Consider the following 15319-nt stretch of genomic DNA (forward strand, 5'->3'; position numbering starts at 1 on the left):
CACTGAAATTGCCAACTGAAGCTGATAGACTTGTAGAAAGAACCACGCAGACTGCACTCCTTGCCAGAGTGACATCCTATATGGGAAGTGACCCAGGTCATACAACAAAAACATTTTAAGTAGAAGAAAGATCTGTTTATTAGCCAAATTATAGCCTCTTCATTTCCCTGAAGTCAGCCTTCTCTGTGTCTTTGAGAGTATGGGAGCATTTGGCAGGTTCAGAACATATTCTCTGGAGGGGATTATGTGAATATCTTCACAGTGACCATCAGCTCTGCCCAGTCTCACCTTCCACAGCCTGCAGACGTTTGTGTCTCCCACAGCACCTAGCATTGCTGGTCTCCCAGGAGGCACAAAATAAACATTGATTGAAAATAAACAATTCAGATGAGAAGATATTTGTACCAGATTTGAGGGCTTTTTAAAGATTTATTTATTTATTTTTGGAGAGAGAGCGCACTTGAATGAGCATACACAGTGGGGGGCAGGGTGCAGAGAAAGAAGGAGAGAGAGTCTTCAGTGAAAAGGGGCTCAATCCCACAACCCCTGAGATCACAACCATAACAGAAACCAAGAGTCAGATGCCTAACCAACTGCACCACCCAGTTGCCCCAGTACTAGATTTGAGTTTATACCACAAGAGTGAAAAGACATCTACAGCCAAAATGATCTTTTGATTGAAATATAAAAGAAATGGCAAGAGAAATTTAGTCTAAGATAATGCAAATAATAATGCAAAACTTTGACTTTATATACACATTTAAGTAGACCCATTTCCCTAGTAATTTTCAAAGACAAGGAACTAGCGTGATTATTATCATAACATTTTAATTCTCCCTTAATATGAAAGATCTGGGTCAACGTAGACTCAGGACAAGATTCATTAACTGTCTCAAACAAGTGTTTGTGTCCCTACTCTGTGTGAGACATTGTGCTAAGTACAGGTGGTAAAACAATGTATTAAGCTTTGGCTCTGCCCTCAAGGAACTGACAGTCTGCTGAAGGATATAGAAAAATATAAAAGCAATTACCTTACAGTTGATACAGGTTGTTTCTAATAATAGAAATACAGAAGGCTCTGAAAGCTGAGAGGAACATTCCCTAACCAGACCCATAGGGTCATGAAAGGCCTTGAAAAGAAGTGACATGGGAGCTGGCCCTTGGGGATGAGTGTTAGCCATTTGAAGGGCCAGGGTAAAAGTGTCCCAGGCAGAAAAAAGAGATGGCCTGGAAGCAAGAGAGGGCAAATCATAGGCAAAGATGTTTAGTGCACTTGGAGCTGGCCATATCTTGCCCTCCTCCAATCTGGATGACCTGAAATCTACCTCTCTCCTTCCCACCAGAACTATTTTTATATTACGTCTCTACAACATCCTTCAACAAACAAACAACAAACAACCTGTTTTGTGTGTGTTCCTTTGGTTGGTTGGTTGGTTGGTTGGTTGGTTGGTTGGCTTGCCCATTTCCCATGATACCATGCTCTCTCTGATATCCTCACTTTCAGGAAGAACAGGGCCTTGGCAGGCCATGTTGATCTAGCCCTGCCCAAAATCAAACCCTCTTCGCTCCCTTTCTCCTGCTTTCTCCTGTCTCTTCTCCACCTCTTGGGCAGTGTTCTAAAATGCAAATCTGATCATGCCAATCCTCCCACTTAAAACCCTTCAATAGTTTGTTTTCTCCTGTTTGGGGTTTTTTCTTTTTGGGTAGCACTTTTATTTTTCCTTATGCCATGACGTATCCTTGGGCTGTGATATTCTCACATAACAGTAGAAAAATAAGATGTGTAAGTCATCCTTAAAAGCTGAGAAATAACTTACCAAAATCTTACGTAAATTAAGACAATGCATAAATTTACAGGTACAAATACACAAATTGTTTTGCAACCATAGTGAGTAGGTTAAGCCCCGTGCTATTCTGCTGAAAACACATTGGATAAGAAGGAAAATGGAGTCCGAAGGCTTGGATTAGCTGTTTCCTAGCTCTGCTGGAAGACTGTAAGAAAGAAGTGACAGTTCATTCATAAAGTCTTGCCAGCCTCTCGAGAAATCCAGGAATTGCCATTAGTACTCTGCAGATCTAATCAGGCCCCAGAGGAGTGAACAGCTCACACGAAATTGTCAGTTAGCCAAACACCATCACATCAGGCCAAGTCCCTTCCATAAACACATTACTCCTTGCCTCCCATTGTCACACAGATTCCCCAACTAAACGTATAAAGTTTAAACCAAACGTATGTACAGAATTTCAGAAAATGTATTTAAAAAAATAGCTAACTTGAGTACAATGCTGAACAGAGCTATTTGCCTTCCTGTCAGACGAGGACAGGTGTCTTTTTAAAAAGGCATGTTCCAGGTAGATAAGCCTAACATAAGATGTGTACAGGCAAACCTATACAAGTGAACTGACTTGTACAGGAAAGTGTATACCTGCAGCAGAGGGTTTCCACAGCCTGCAGACATTTGTATCTCCTGCAGTCCATTTAAAAGTATTTGCAATGGCAAACAGGCCAAACTCATTAGAGTTCTACTGGACAATCCACATCGGCTGGAAGGTCAAAAGAGTAGCCAGAGGCTGTAATTGCACTGAAAGGAGTGATACTTTTAATTTTCATTGTAATTGGCTCTGGGGCTGTGAGATCTGTGTTCTAAAGTCAGTAACACTGGGCTACTTGGTAATACCACTGGCCACGCAGTACACATTGTATTGACATCTGGGCCCTTCCCACATCCTATGGTTAAAGGCATTCTTGTGAGTGCCATGATTCCATGCCTAAGAAGGGTGGATTCTGGATCTCAGACCCTCTCATTTCCAGAGGCAAATGAGCTGGCCTCAGGAAGATCAATTCTATTCTCCGGAGAGGATGATAAGCAGTGGTACCTCCTGTTTGATGTCCAGGATAGGGTGGCACCACTTCTCCTGATGTCATGTACAATTTCCTTGTCTTCTATGGTAGTACAGTTATAACATCTTTTTCTCACGACCTTTAGAAATATTTTCAGCTAGCCGAGTTCAGAAATAAGCTAACAGGACTTGATGGGATGAGCCCTGGGTGTTATATGTTGGCAAATTGAATTTAAATAGAAAACATATTTTAAAATTTAAGTAAAATAAATTTTAAAAATTTAAAAAAAAAAGAGGGACACCTGGGTGGTTCAGCGGTTGAGCGTCTGCCTTTGGCTCAGGGCATGATCCCAGGGATCGAGTCCTGCATTGGGCTCCCTCCATGGGGTCTGCTTCTCCCTCTGTCTGTGTCTCTGCCTCTTTCTCTGTGTCTCTCATGAGTAAATAAGTAAAATATTTTTTAAAATAAAATAAAATAAAAAATAAAAAATTTTTAAAAATTTTTAAAAAGAAATAAGCTAAGAAGAACCAGGTGTAACCCTCATAAATGGGTTTTGTGTGGGTGACACAGTTACCCAGATCTGTACACCCAGTGCATATGACCAGGGGCATCCAGGGACAGCACAGTCAGAATAGCACCGTGCATAGCTGGGCTACTGGAGGTGTCAAACAGAACCTGTGACAGGTGGCCTTGAGCCTCAAGGGAGCTTCACTTAATAATAACATGGTACAGAAATCACTGCCAAATGTCAGATTCTCCATCTCACCCAGTAGGAAAAAGAGCCACACTCAATAGCTTTCTTTGGTGGCAGACACCTCTCTTGTTCTGGGTTCACCATCTATATGATTCTCCCTCTGCTCCATACCTACCATGACATCCTGTTGTTTTATGCAATAACAGAAGACAACCAGACACACTGATTATCATCTTTAGCAGAGACATCTTTCCTCATGCCTGAGCCACTGTTGAGCGAAAGAACAGGGACTTCTCGATTCTTCTTGATACTTTCATTTCCCACCTACACAGATGAAAAAGAACTGGCCTTGAGGAAGTGACAGCATTTGGAGAGCGTTTTACTGCTGAAACCCTTTAGTGGCCTCAAAAGTCCTATATAACCTCATCCTGCCCTTGCTTACTCACCCTCTTCCCTTCAGTCACACTGAACTTTTTTCCATCCTTCAGACGCACCATGCTCTCTCTTGCCCAAGACATTCATACTATGTCCTTCTTTCACCTTTCACCCTGTTGTCTGGCTTTCATTCCAGATGGCAAAATTCTAATGGTGGGAGCTATGCTTCTTGTTTTTAATATCCCTACCTCCTAGCAAAATGTTTGGCTCAAAAGCATGTGTTAAATACAGAGATGAGGGCTCCTGGGTGGCTCAGTCGGTTAAGTGTCTGCCTTCAGCTCAGGTCATAATCCCAGGGTGCTGGGATCATGTCACGCTCCCTGCACAGTGAAGAATCTGCTTCTCCCTCTCCCTCTGCCTGCCACTCCCCCCTGATTGTGTTCTCATGCCTCTTCTCTCTCTCTCTCTCTGACTCTCTCTCTCTGTCTAATAAGTAAATAAAGTCTTTTAAAAAAAGAGATAAATGACTAAGAAGAAACTGTAAGCAAACGTTAAGGTCTAGTGACCACAAGCTGGGTGATTTGTTCTCTTGGCTTCTATTGTCTTTGTGACGTGAAAGGGTTTTTTTGGTTTACTTTTTTTTTTTTTAAGGGAATAATACAATAAACCCATCACTACTACCCATCACCTAGCTTCAATAATTATCAATATATTGCCAAACTTGTTTCATTTACACCTATAACTTGTTAGATCTTTATAGATATATAATTTACATATAATCCAATGGTTTTTAAGAAATTCATGAGCTTGTGCAGCCTTCACACTTACTTATTCCAGAACATTTTTATCACCCCCAAAAGAATCCCTGTGCCCTTTAAGCAGTCACTCTCATTGTCTCCTCCCTGTAGCCTCCAGAAATGACTGCTCTATTTTCTCTTTACATGGATTTGCCTATTCTAGATATTTCATATAAATGGAACCATATAGTACGTGGCCTTTTGTGTCTGGTTTCTTTCACTCATCATGATGTTTTTAAGATTCATCCATGTTGTAGCATGTATTAGCACTACATTCCTTTTTATAGCCAAATAACATTCCATTGTATAGATACAGCACAATTTGTTTGGATATTTGGGGGTTATTTCTAGCTTTTTAGCTAAAGATGGAAATGTGAATGTATAAGGTATCCACATAGTTAAAAGGAGAAAGAGCTTACAGGGAGGCACAAAGATTTCAGGCCACGGAGAAACCTGGTTGAATTTGATACCACAAAACAATGCACTATCATATAATTTTATGGCACACAAAATCCTTTGCAGTGAGCTCTGCCTCTTCCACAGAATTCCATACACCAGTTCTACTAAACTTGTAGTTCCTTGAACTTGGTCTCACTCACTCCTTTTCTCTGTGGGGACCATTTGTTTCCAGGGCTTACCTCTGCTTGCCATCTATCTTTGAGTCTCTGATCAAATGTCACTTCACCCAGGAAACCATCCCTGACACTGTAGTTGGTGTTAGGTGCTCCTCTCAGGTATCCCCATGGCATCCCTAATCACCTCATCAGACAGCACTTAAAGCACTACTTTGAAATCTCACCCCTGTACCACCACTGGACTATAAGCTTGTGGGCAGGAACTACTAAGACATTCTCCAAATTATCCCCAACACCTAAGAGAGTGCCTGGTGCACAACTGGAGCCCAGTAAATTTTGAAGGAATGAATGAATGAATGATGCATGCTTTCAATACCATGAATCCATGAGGGTCAAAGATTGTAAGAACTGGAGCAGGACGACAATGTGGATCAGTTGCAACTCTTCCCAAACTAATTTTCACACCTTTAAAAATAGGTGAGAATGGGAATATTTGTCAAAACATATATTTGTATTTCTGAACAAGTTTCCTGTCAAAAGTAAATTTTTTCAGAAATATTAGCTTATCAATTCTCCCACTTTCTTTGTCTACATTTGCTGTTCCATTCTTGAATGAAGATTTCTAAAACAAAATTGAAAAGTGGCAAGAGGCAACTCACTCAGGTGAACACAGATAGTAAGAATAGAGTACTAGCCAGGATCTCAATATAATATAGCATTAGGAATAGCCTCTTAATTGATATTGAAGAGTGTTAAAGACTTTTTCCAAAAGAAAGAAAACTGTTAGTGATATACCTGCCCTATTACCATTAATTTTGTTAATTTTTTATTCTTTTTTGTTAACTCAATTACAATTTTGGCTGTGTATACTCCCCAAAATTATTAAATTATGAAAATCTGGATTTTTAATAGCATATTGGGTTAATAGGGATATTGCCTGAAATTGACCAAATAAATCCTTCTGTAAAATAATCACACAAAAAATACGTATGTTTAAAACATTGTATGCTCCAAGCTTTTGGATAAATATTCCTCTGAGGAAAGGACTGTGTAGAGAAAGAAATATCTGACACATACAAATTAAGTGAGGTTGATCTATTGAAATGTAGCTGGCAACAGTCCAGCTTCTTAGTTTGCTTTTAATAGTTTATTTCTAAGTGCATGCATCTTTAAACTAGCTATATAGCTTGTTTTTACAAGAGACAAATAGTGGGAGATGGCTCTAAATTGGCTCTTGCTTTGCAATCCAAAGTATATCTTAATGCAAGTTCCCCTGTGCTTATCTAATAATGAGGTTGGACAAGAATAATGCTGCCTTGGATTGCAATGTTGAAGGCATTCATTAAAGTTAATAATCAGTGCTCTTGCATAGAGGCTTTATGCCTAACATTGATCGGCTCTTTGTTGTGTGGAGTTTGCTTGCATTCAAGTAGTAAGAAGCTCACCACAAAGGCCATCAGGTAGGTTTCCATGGTAGCAGTCCTTCTTTTGTTATTCTCATTTGTAACATAGACACTATCCAAATACTCACCGTGTCACTGCTTAATGAAAAGAAATAGAATATTAATAATGCCAGTATAGTCAGGAAGATGGTCTTTGGGTGCGACAATGAGGGAGGGCATGCTGTCTCCTCAGGTTTTCTTTTAAGCAGCCATCCACTGTGTGAGACTAGTGTCCCTTTAATCTTATTACATTATGTCATATTAATGACCTTCAGTGGTCTCATATTATACTCTAGGGACAAATAGAATTAAATGATGGATAGAATCATTTCATCAATGCCAAACCCAACAAAATACAAGTTTGCAACTGTACACTAATAATGCAATGTAAAACTGTAGAAGAAAAAAATCAACTTTTTAAAACATAAAGATAACATTAAAAAATGTAAATAGCTTTGGGTTTTGTTGTGTTTGTGTATGTGTTCATTTTTCTTAGTGACTCAACACCTGGATGTCTCATTGTCTGTTGTCTAAAACAACTGCATTCTGGTAAGTGTCGTTTTCCTTTAGTTGTGACTCAATTACTAGAGCCCATAGCAGCACGTGGGAGCTTTATTATGCAGTCCTGTCTTGTTCTAACAGAGATTACAAGAGAAGTCACCTGGTATGCAGTCATTCAAATAAACAGAAGAATTTACTAAAGCTTAGCATCGTTCTTCTAGTCAGCTTTGCCGAAACGTCTTTTCTGCCACTTTCTCAAGAGAAAGTAAGAAGTATAACTCTGACTTAATTTAATTTAATTTACCTTTCTCCTTCCCCCAGGCTAGGAGAACTGAAAACATTTTATGAACTGGTAGGATTTTAGTACTTCAGTTTTAGCTACTTTAATTTATGAGAATTCCACAGGGCATTGTGTGGCTTTCCCAAGTTGTTTTAGCCTTCATTATAAATGACCTAAGTAGATGTAACATGCATGGAGGTATGTAAATTTTCTACCGTATAATTAAATACATTTTAAAATATTTAAAAAGAAACTTCAATGAGATGGAGAATAAGAATTAATAGGGAATTAGATATTAATTTGGCCAGTGATGCAGAAATGGAAAGGAACCAAGATTAGGATGGAAAGAGAGAGATTCAAGGTCACTAGGACTAGAAACTACTGACCAAAAAGAGGGGATACAGCAGAACACTGTGAGCAGGAAGGAGTGGAAGCAGAGCCACTGGAAGCAGACCAGAAGAAGGTCCAGCCTTCTGTTTAATGGATGTAAATTTTAAATTGCAAAAAAAAAAAAAAAATTGCCCTGCATTTTGAATGAAGTCACCAGTGTTGAGGTGGAAATACTCTCTACTTTTATCCTAAACTATCTTTCTAGACCTACCCTTTATTCACATATTTATTTGTACTACAGATGTATACATTACTCAGTCAGTGTTGGCTGTATTAGGTAATAGAGATTCAAAGATGAACGAGATCAATGGTGAAAAGCTAGGAAAAGCCAAGACGAATGACAAAATAATAATTGTGATATACACCCAGAACATTCTCACCAACATAGAACATCTTGGAAGGGGAAGAACTTTACCAGAGTTTTAACAGACATGGAGAAAAGGAAATTACTCTAGCCCTTTCTCTATCTTTCCCATCTCACAGCTAGAAACATAGGCTCACTAAAAGAGTAAGATTTAACCATATGATTATAGAACATATCCCCATCCTCACACCTACCACCACATCAACAGGGCTCCAGTATAATAGTGGATTACAACTGAGAGAGCTACAAGACATGGATGCTATTTAAGAAGGAGTTCTTAGGGAAACTTGAAGATAAAAGGGAAAGAAAAACAAGGATACTAAAGAAAATCAGAGCCTCTGGCACTTATGGCTGTAGCAAACTTTAAACACAGTCCAAGTCTTAGACTAACACACTAAAGTTCTATTTACTTCACTGTCTACTACCAGAAATATCATGGCTGACTTTTAACAACAACAACAAAAATTACAAAGCATGATAATAGCAAAGAAAAAATAGATTCTGAAGAGATGAAGCCAGCCATCATCAGAGTCAGCTGTGGCACAGATTTTGGAATTATAATGAGTTTAAAATAACTATGATGAATAGGTTAAAGGATCTCATGGTAAAAGTAGACAACATGCAAAAACATGGAACGCTGGAAGGAAAACATGTAAAAACAACAAAACATTGGAAGCAGAGTCAGAAACTCAAAGAATCAAAAAGAAATGTTACAAGTCAAAGACACAGTAACAGAAATGAAGAACAGCTTTGATGGACTCATAAGTAGACTGGACACAGCCAAGAACAGAATCAGTGAGCTTGACTGATATATTAGTAGAAACTTCTCAAACTGAAATGCAGGGGAAAAAAAGAATAAAAAAGGTGGGACAGAAAACCCAAGAATTGTGGGGCAATTTCAAAAGGTCTAACATACATAAAATTGGAATATCAGAAGGAGAAGAGAAAAAAGAACAGAAAAAGTATTTTAAGTAATAATAGCCAAGAATTTCCTAAAATTAATGACAAACACCAAACCACAGATCTAGATCCAGGAAGTTTAAATACCAAGCAGGTTAAGTACCAATAAATGTACAAATATTGTATGCAAGTTGCAGAAAGTTGAATGAAGCTAGAGCAAGGTTGCAAGAGTAGAGGATACCTTTTACATATAAAGCAATGAGGATAAGGATTTATAGCATGCTTATCATTAGAAAGCATTGCAGGCAAGAAGAGAGCAGGGTAAGCTATTTAAAGTGTTGAAAGATGGGATCCCTGGGTGGCGCAGCAGTTTAGCCCCCGCCTTTGGCCCAAGGCGCGATCCTGGAGACCCGAGATCGAATCCCACATCGGGCTCCTGATGCATGGAGCCTGCTTCTCCCTCTGCCTATGTCTCTGCCTCTCTCTCTCTGTGTGTGTGACTATCATAAATAAATAAAAATTAAAAAATAAAAAAAATAAAAATAAAGTGTTGAAAGAAAAAAAAAACTAGAATTTTACATCCAGCAAAATTATTCTTTAAAAGTGAAGGAGGGGTGCCTGGCTAGCTCAGTGAGTGCAGCATGTAACTCATGATCTCAGGGTTGTGAGTTCAAGCCCCACGTTGGGCATAGAATTTACTTTAAAAAAAAATAAAAATAAAGTGAAAGAGAAATAAAGATTTTTCTAAGACAAGCAAAAATTGAGAGTTCACTGCCCACAGAACTGCCTTAGAAAAAACTTTAAAGGTGTTCTTAAGAGAGAAAGAAAATCATTTAGGTCAGAAATTTGGATCTACATAAAGAAAGGAAGAACATAGAAAAAAGAATAAGTAAAAGCAAAATAAAATATTTTTCTTATTCTTAATTGATCTATTAGAGAAGTGCTGTTGACAATTACAGTAGTAATAATGTATTGGGTGATTATTGTATGTGGATAACTGAAATGACGACAACAAAGTCTTAAGGCATAAAAGGGAGAAATTAGGACTATCTTATTGTTAGGTACCTGCACTACCTATGAATCAATATTTGAAAGCTGATTTAGATTAGTTTTAAATGTGTATTGCAACTCTAGGGAAACATTAAGGAAAGAACTGAAGAAAAGAGGTATAACTGACATTCTAAGAGAGAAGAGAAAATGGAAGCATACAGAATTAGTTAAATCAGAGAAAACAGAAAAGAGATGGAAGAAAAAATAAACAAGAAACAAGTACAACGAATGGAAAACACAAACAGGGTAGTTATTAATCCAACTATGTCAATAGTTATTTTAAATATGAATGATCTAAATATAGCAATCTAAAGACAAAGAGTGTCACAGTGGATAAAATAACAATACCAAATAAGTATTACCTAAAGAAACCTACTTTAAATGTAAAGGCATAGATAGGCTAAGCATAAAGATAGAGAAATATATAACATGCTAATGCTAATCAAAATAAAGATAGTATAGCTATATTTATTTCAGACAAAATACACTTCAGAACAAACAAAATTATCATGGATAAAGAGAAATGTTACATGACAAAAGGATTAATTCTCAAAGAAGACATAATCTTTAATGTGTATACATCTAACAACAGAACATTAAAATATGGGAGGCAAAAACTGATAGAACTGCAAGAAGACCTATATAAATCCTCTATTATACTTAGCAACTTCAACAACTCTTTCAATATTTTATATATCAAACAAGCAAAAAAATTGTAAGGATAGAGGTGACCTGAGCAGTACCTTCTATAAGCTTGATCTAATTGACATGTATAGGATACTGTATTCAGAAAGAGCAGAGTAGACATTCTACTCAAGCTCACATGGAACATTTACCAAGACAAATCATATTCTAGGCCATAAAACACATCTTAACAAATTTAAAGAATAGAAGTCATACAATGTATGTTCACAGTCCACAATAGAATTAAACTACAAATCAAGGGACCCCTGAGAGACTCAATTGGTGAAGCAGTTGGCTCTTGATTTTGGCTTAAGTCATGATCTCAGAGTGGTGAGATCAAGCCCCCATGTCAGGCTTTGCACTGGGCATGGAGCCTGCTTAAGATTCCCTCCCCCAACCCTCCTCCCTGCTTTCTCTTGAAAAAATAAAAATAGGGATCCCTGGGTGGCGCAGCGGTTTGGCGCCTGCCTTTGGCCCAGGGCGTGATCCTGAAGACCCGGGATCGAATCCCACGTCAGGCTCCCGGTGCATGGAGCCTGCTTCTCCCTCTGCCTGTGTCTCTGCCTCTCTCTCTCTCTCTCTCTCTCTCTCTGTGTGTGACTATTATAAATAAATAAAAATTAAAAAAATAAAATAAAATAATAAAAATAAATAATAAATAAATAAACTACAAATCAATAAAAGATAGCTAGAAAATCTCAAAATATTTGGAGATGAAGTAACACACTAATGAATAACACATGTGCCAAAGACTAAGCATCAAAAGAAATTCAAAATATTGTTAACTGAGAAAAAAGATGGAAATGCAAGTTATCAAAATTTTTAGGATTCAGAGAAAGCAGTGCTTAGAGGTTGATTTAGAACATTAGATGTGTATATTAGAAAAGAAATAGACATTAAAATAATAATTGAGGAAAATTGTGAACAACTCCTTGCCCACAAATTTGATAATCTAGATGAAATGGGCCAATCTACCAAAACTCACTCAAGGAGAAATGGATCATGTGAGTAGGCCTGAATCTACTAGAGAAATTGTATCAATTATTAGTAACCTTCCAAAACAAAAAGCACCAGGCCCATATGGTTTCACTGGTGAATTCTACCAAACATTTAAGGAAGAAATGGTACCAAGTCTCCACAATCTCTTTCAGAATATAGTAGCAGAGGGAATGCCTCCTAACTAATTCTATGAATCCAGCATTACCTTAAAAAAGAAAAAAAAAAAAAAAAAACTAGAGAAAGACATTACAAGAAAAGAAACCTACAAACATATATCTCTCATGAACATAGATGTAAAAATCCTCAAAAATATTTGCAAAGCAGGGAGAAGTTAAGATGGCAGAGTAGTAGTGGGACCCTGAGCTTGCCTTGTCCTTTGAACACAGCTAGATCAACATCCAACTACTTTGAACAACTAGGAATATGATCTGAGGATTAGAAAACTATCCACACACTTGGAGGGAGAGAACATGGCAGAGCAGGGTTTGGAGCTGTGAATTGTGGGAGAGGAAAGTCATGAGTCATGGAGGGGAGGGAGCCCTTTTAATGGAGCAAAGTCATAGAGAAGAAGAAAGTAGGAGAGAGCACAGTGGGTAGGGAATTGGAATTGCACAATAAGCCATGGTGAGATCCCCTGGGTTGCACTGGAAGAGATCATTTCCCTTCCCAGATTACATTTGGAGGAGTATATTTTTTCACTCCAAGGACAGAAGGCCACAGGGAGCCATTGAATGATGCTCAACAGCAGGGTCACAGGTGTGAGCAGAAGGCAGATAACCTTGTAGCAGCTTTTCATTGTGAGCCCCATTAGATCTAAACCACCAAGCAACTGCTTTTCTGGGACAGAACTGAGTAGAGAGAAGAGACATGTGCCAACTGCAGATAACCTGGCCACTGCTTTTCTCTTTCTGCCACAATAGATTCAAGCCTCTGTATGACTGCTTTTTCTGGGACAGAATGGAGTAGGGGACTGAGTCGCATGCAGATGGCAGATAACCTTGTTGCAGCTTTTCACTATGCATCACGATAAACTCTAGCTGCCATGTGCTTACTGTGTGACTACTTTTCTGGGACAGGACAGTGCTGGGCACACCACAAGTCTCTTCTTGGGGAAGGAGAGTGGGTTTGCACCTTGCAGGCCCCTTAAAACTTGGAGTTTTGAATCCCAGCCACCAGCCAGAGATAAAATGTAGAATATCTGTGGTGCTGGGCATGCAGACAAGCCTGGGAACAAATAGGTTAAGGGCAAGGAACTAACAAAAGCCTGGGACACAGTTCCCTTTTCTGTAAGGGCCTCCTGAACAGCAGTGGCCAGGAGTTCCCCTCCCCAGGGATGAGAGGACAGGTGGTGCAATCTTCCTCCTCCACCACCACTCCCTGCACTACCCACCACCACAGCTGGACTTCAGAGAGAAACAGTTTCTCTTCCCAACCCCCTGAACCTGGCAGGGATATCAATACAAGGACAAGTGAGTTTGTAAGCCAGCCCAATGGGCCTCTCCCTCAGAAAACCAACACAGGCCTTCCATATGTACCAAATCTACTGATTAAAGAGTCCTCCAAAATGTCAGCTTCTGGTGGAAATAGGACCAGACTTCCTTCTTTTTTTTTTCTTTCTGCTTCTTAACCTTTTAAATTTTTTTTTAATTTTTTATTTCTTATTTTTTTTATCTTTTATTTTCTCTTTATCTTTTTTTGGGGGGGGTTATCAGGCTTATAATTTTTTGTTCATATGCTAAGTGATTTGTTTCCTTTTCTTATTTTTCAGATCAGTCTTATTTTTTTCTCTTTTCTCCCTTTCTTACTCCTTTTTCCTTCTTTCTCTTTCTTTAGAACCAGGCTTATAGTTTTTTGTTTGTCTTTTTTTTCCTGTTTTATTCCTTTTCCTTTTCTCTTGTCTTGGATCAGGCTTTTTTTTTTTTTTTTTTTTTTTTTCTTCTCCAGACTTATCTTAACAAACAAGTCAAAGCACCCTTAGTTAAATGTCCAGACACTCTCCACTAAGCAAGGAGGAATCCTGTAAAGGGCGGACCAGTGGGGAAAAGCAGCCAAAACTCAGAGTGTATACAGTATACACTAGAAGCCCTTCCTGAAGTTTCTGTTGTTATTGTTGCTGTTGTTTTTTTTTCCTTTGTTCCTTTCTTTTCTGGACAAAATGACAAGATGGAGAAATTCACTGCAAAAGAAAGAACAGGAGGTAGTACTCACAGCCAGGGATTTAATCAATATGGATATAATAAGATGTCTGAACTAGAATTTAGAACAATGATTTTGAAGATTTTAGCTGGGCTTGAAAAAAATCATAGAAGACATTAGGGAATCCCTTACTGTGGAGATAAAAGAACTAAAATCTAGTCAGGCTGAAATTAAAAATATTATAACTGAGATGCAGTCCCAAATGGAGGCCATAAAAATGAGGATGAACAAAACAGAAGAGCAAATCAGTGATATAGAAGATAAAATTATGGAAAATAATGAAACTGAAAAGAAGAGGGAAGAAAACTATTAGATCATGAAGGTAAATTTAAGTAACTCAGCAATTCCATAAAGTGAAATAATATCTGTATTACAGGAGTTCCAGAAGAAAACCAGCAGGGGAAAAAGGGGCAGAAGATTTATTTGAACAAATTATAGTGAGAATTTCCCTAATCTGGGGAAGGAAACAGGCATTCAAGTCCAAGAGGAACAAAGAACTCCCCTGAAAATCAACAAAAATAGGTCAACACCTCAAAATGTTATACTGAAACCTGCAAATTACAAAGATAAGAAAAAATTCTGAAAGCAGCTTGAGACAAATGGTGCTTAACCTACAAGGGTAGATGCATAAGGCTGGCAGGAGACCTGTCCACAGAAACCTGGCAGGCCAAAAAGGACTGGCATGATATATTCAATGTGCTAAATGGAAAAAAATATGGAGCCAAGAATACTTTATCCAGCAAGGCTGTCATTCAGAATAGAAGGAGAGATAGACTTTCCAAGACAAACAAAAACTAAAGGAATTCATGAACACTAAACCAGCCCTGCAAGAAATATTAAAGGGGACCCTTTGAACAGAGACAGAGACCAAAAGTAATAAAGAACAGATACAATCTACAGGAACTGCAACTTTACAAGCAATACAATGGCATTCAATTCATATATTTCAATAATTACTCTTAATGTAAATGGACTAAATGCTGTTATCAAGAACCTTAGGATATAAGAATACATTTAAAAACAAACAAACAAACAAGACCCATCAATATGCTGCTTACAAAAGACTCAGTTGAGACCCAAAGACACCTCCATATTGAAAGTGAGGGGGTGGAGAACCATTTGTCATGCTAACAGACATCAAAAGAAAGCTGGAGTAGCCATTCTTACATCAGACAAACTAGATTTTAAGCCAAAGACATAATAAGAGATGAAGAAGGACACTATATCATA

The 15319-nt window shown here is 38.2% G+C and overlaps 1 protein-coding gene and 1 long non-coding RNA gene across 12 annotated transcripts in view; one reads left to right on the plus strand and one right to left on the minus strand.

The window, feature by feature from the left end:
* Positions 1–15319, plus strand: part of AIG1 (androgen induced 1) — a 240818-nt gene that overhangs the window by 203047 nt on the left and 22452 nt on the right. The gene's annotated exons all lie outside the window — the stretch shown is intronic.
* LOC140633492 (uncharacterized) lies at positions 140–6437 on the minus strand. Its single transcript, XR_012031106.1, has 3 exons — positions 5660–6437; positions 3712–3860; positions 140–335 (listed from the first exon to the last, which is right to left on the minus strand). It is a non-coding gene; the product is annotated as an uncharacterized lncRNA (long non-coding RNA).

The sequence above is a fragment of the Canis lupus genome, chromosome 1 (genome assembly GCF_048164855.1).
Source record: "Canis lupus baileyi chromosome 1, mCanLup2.hap1, whole genome shotgun sequence".
In the NCBI taxonomy this organism is placed as follows: domain Eukaryota; kingdom Metazoa; phylum Chordata; class Mammalia; order Carnivora; family Canidae; genus Canis; species Canis lupus.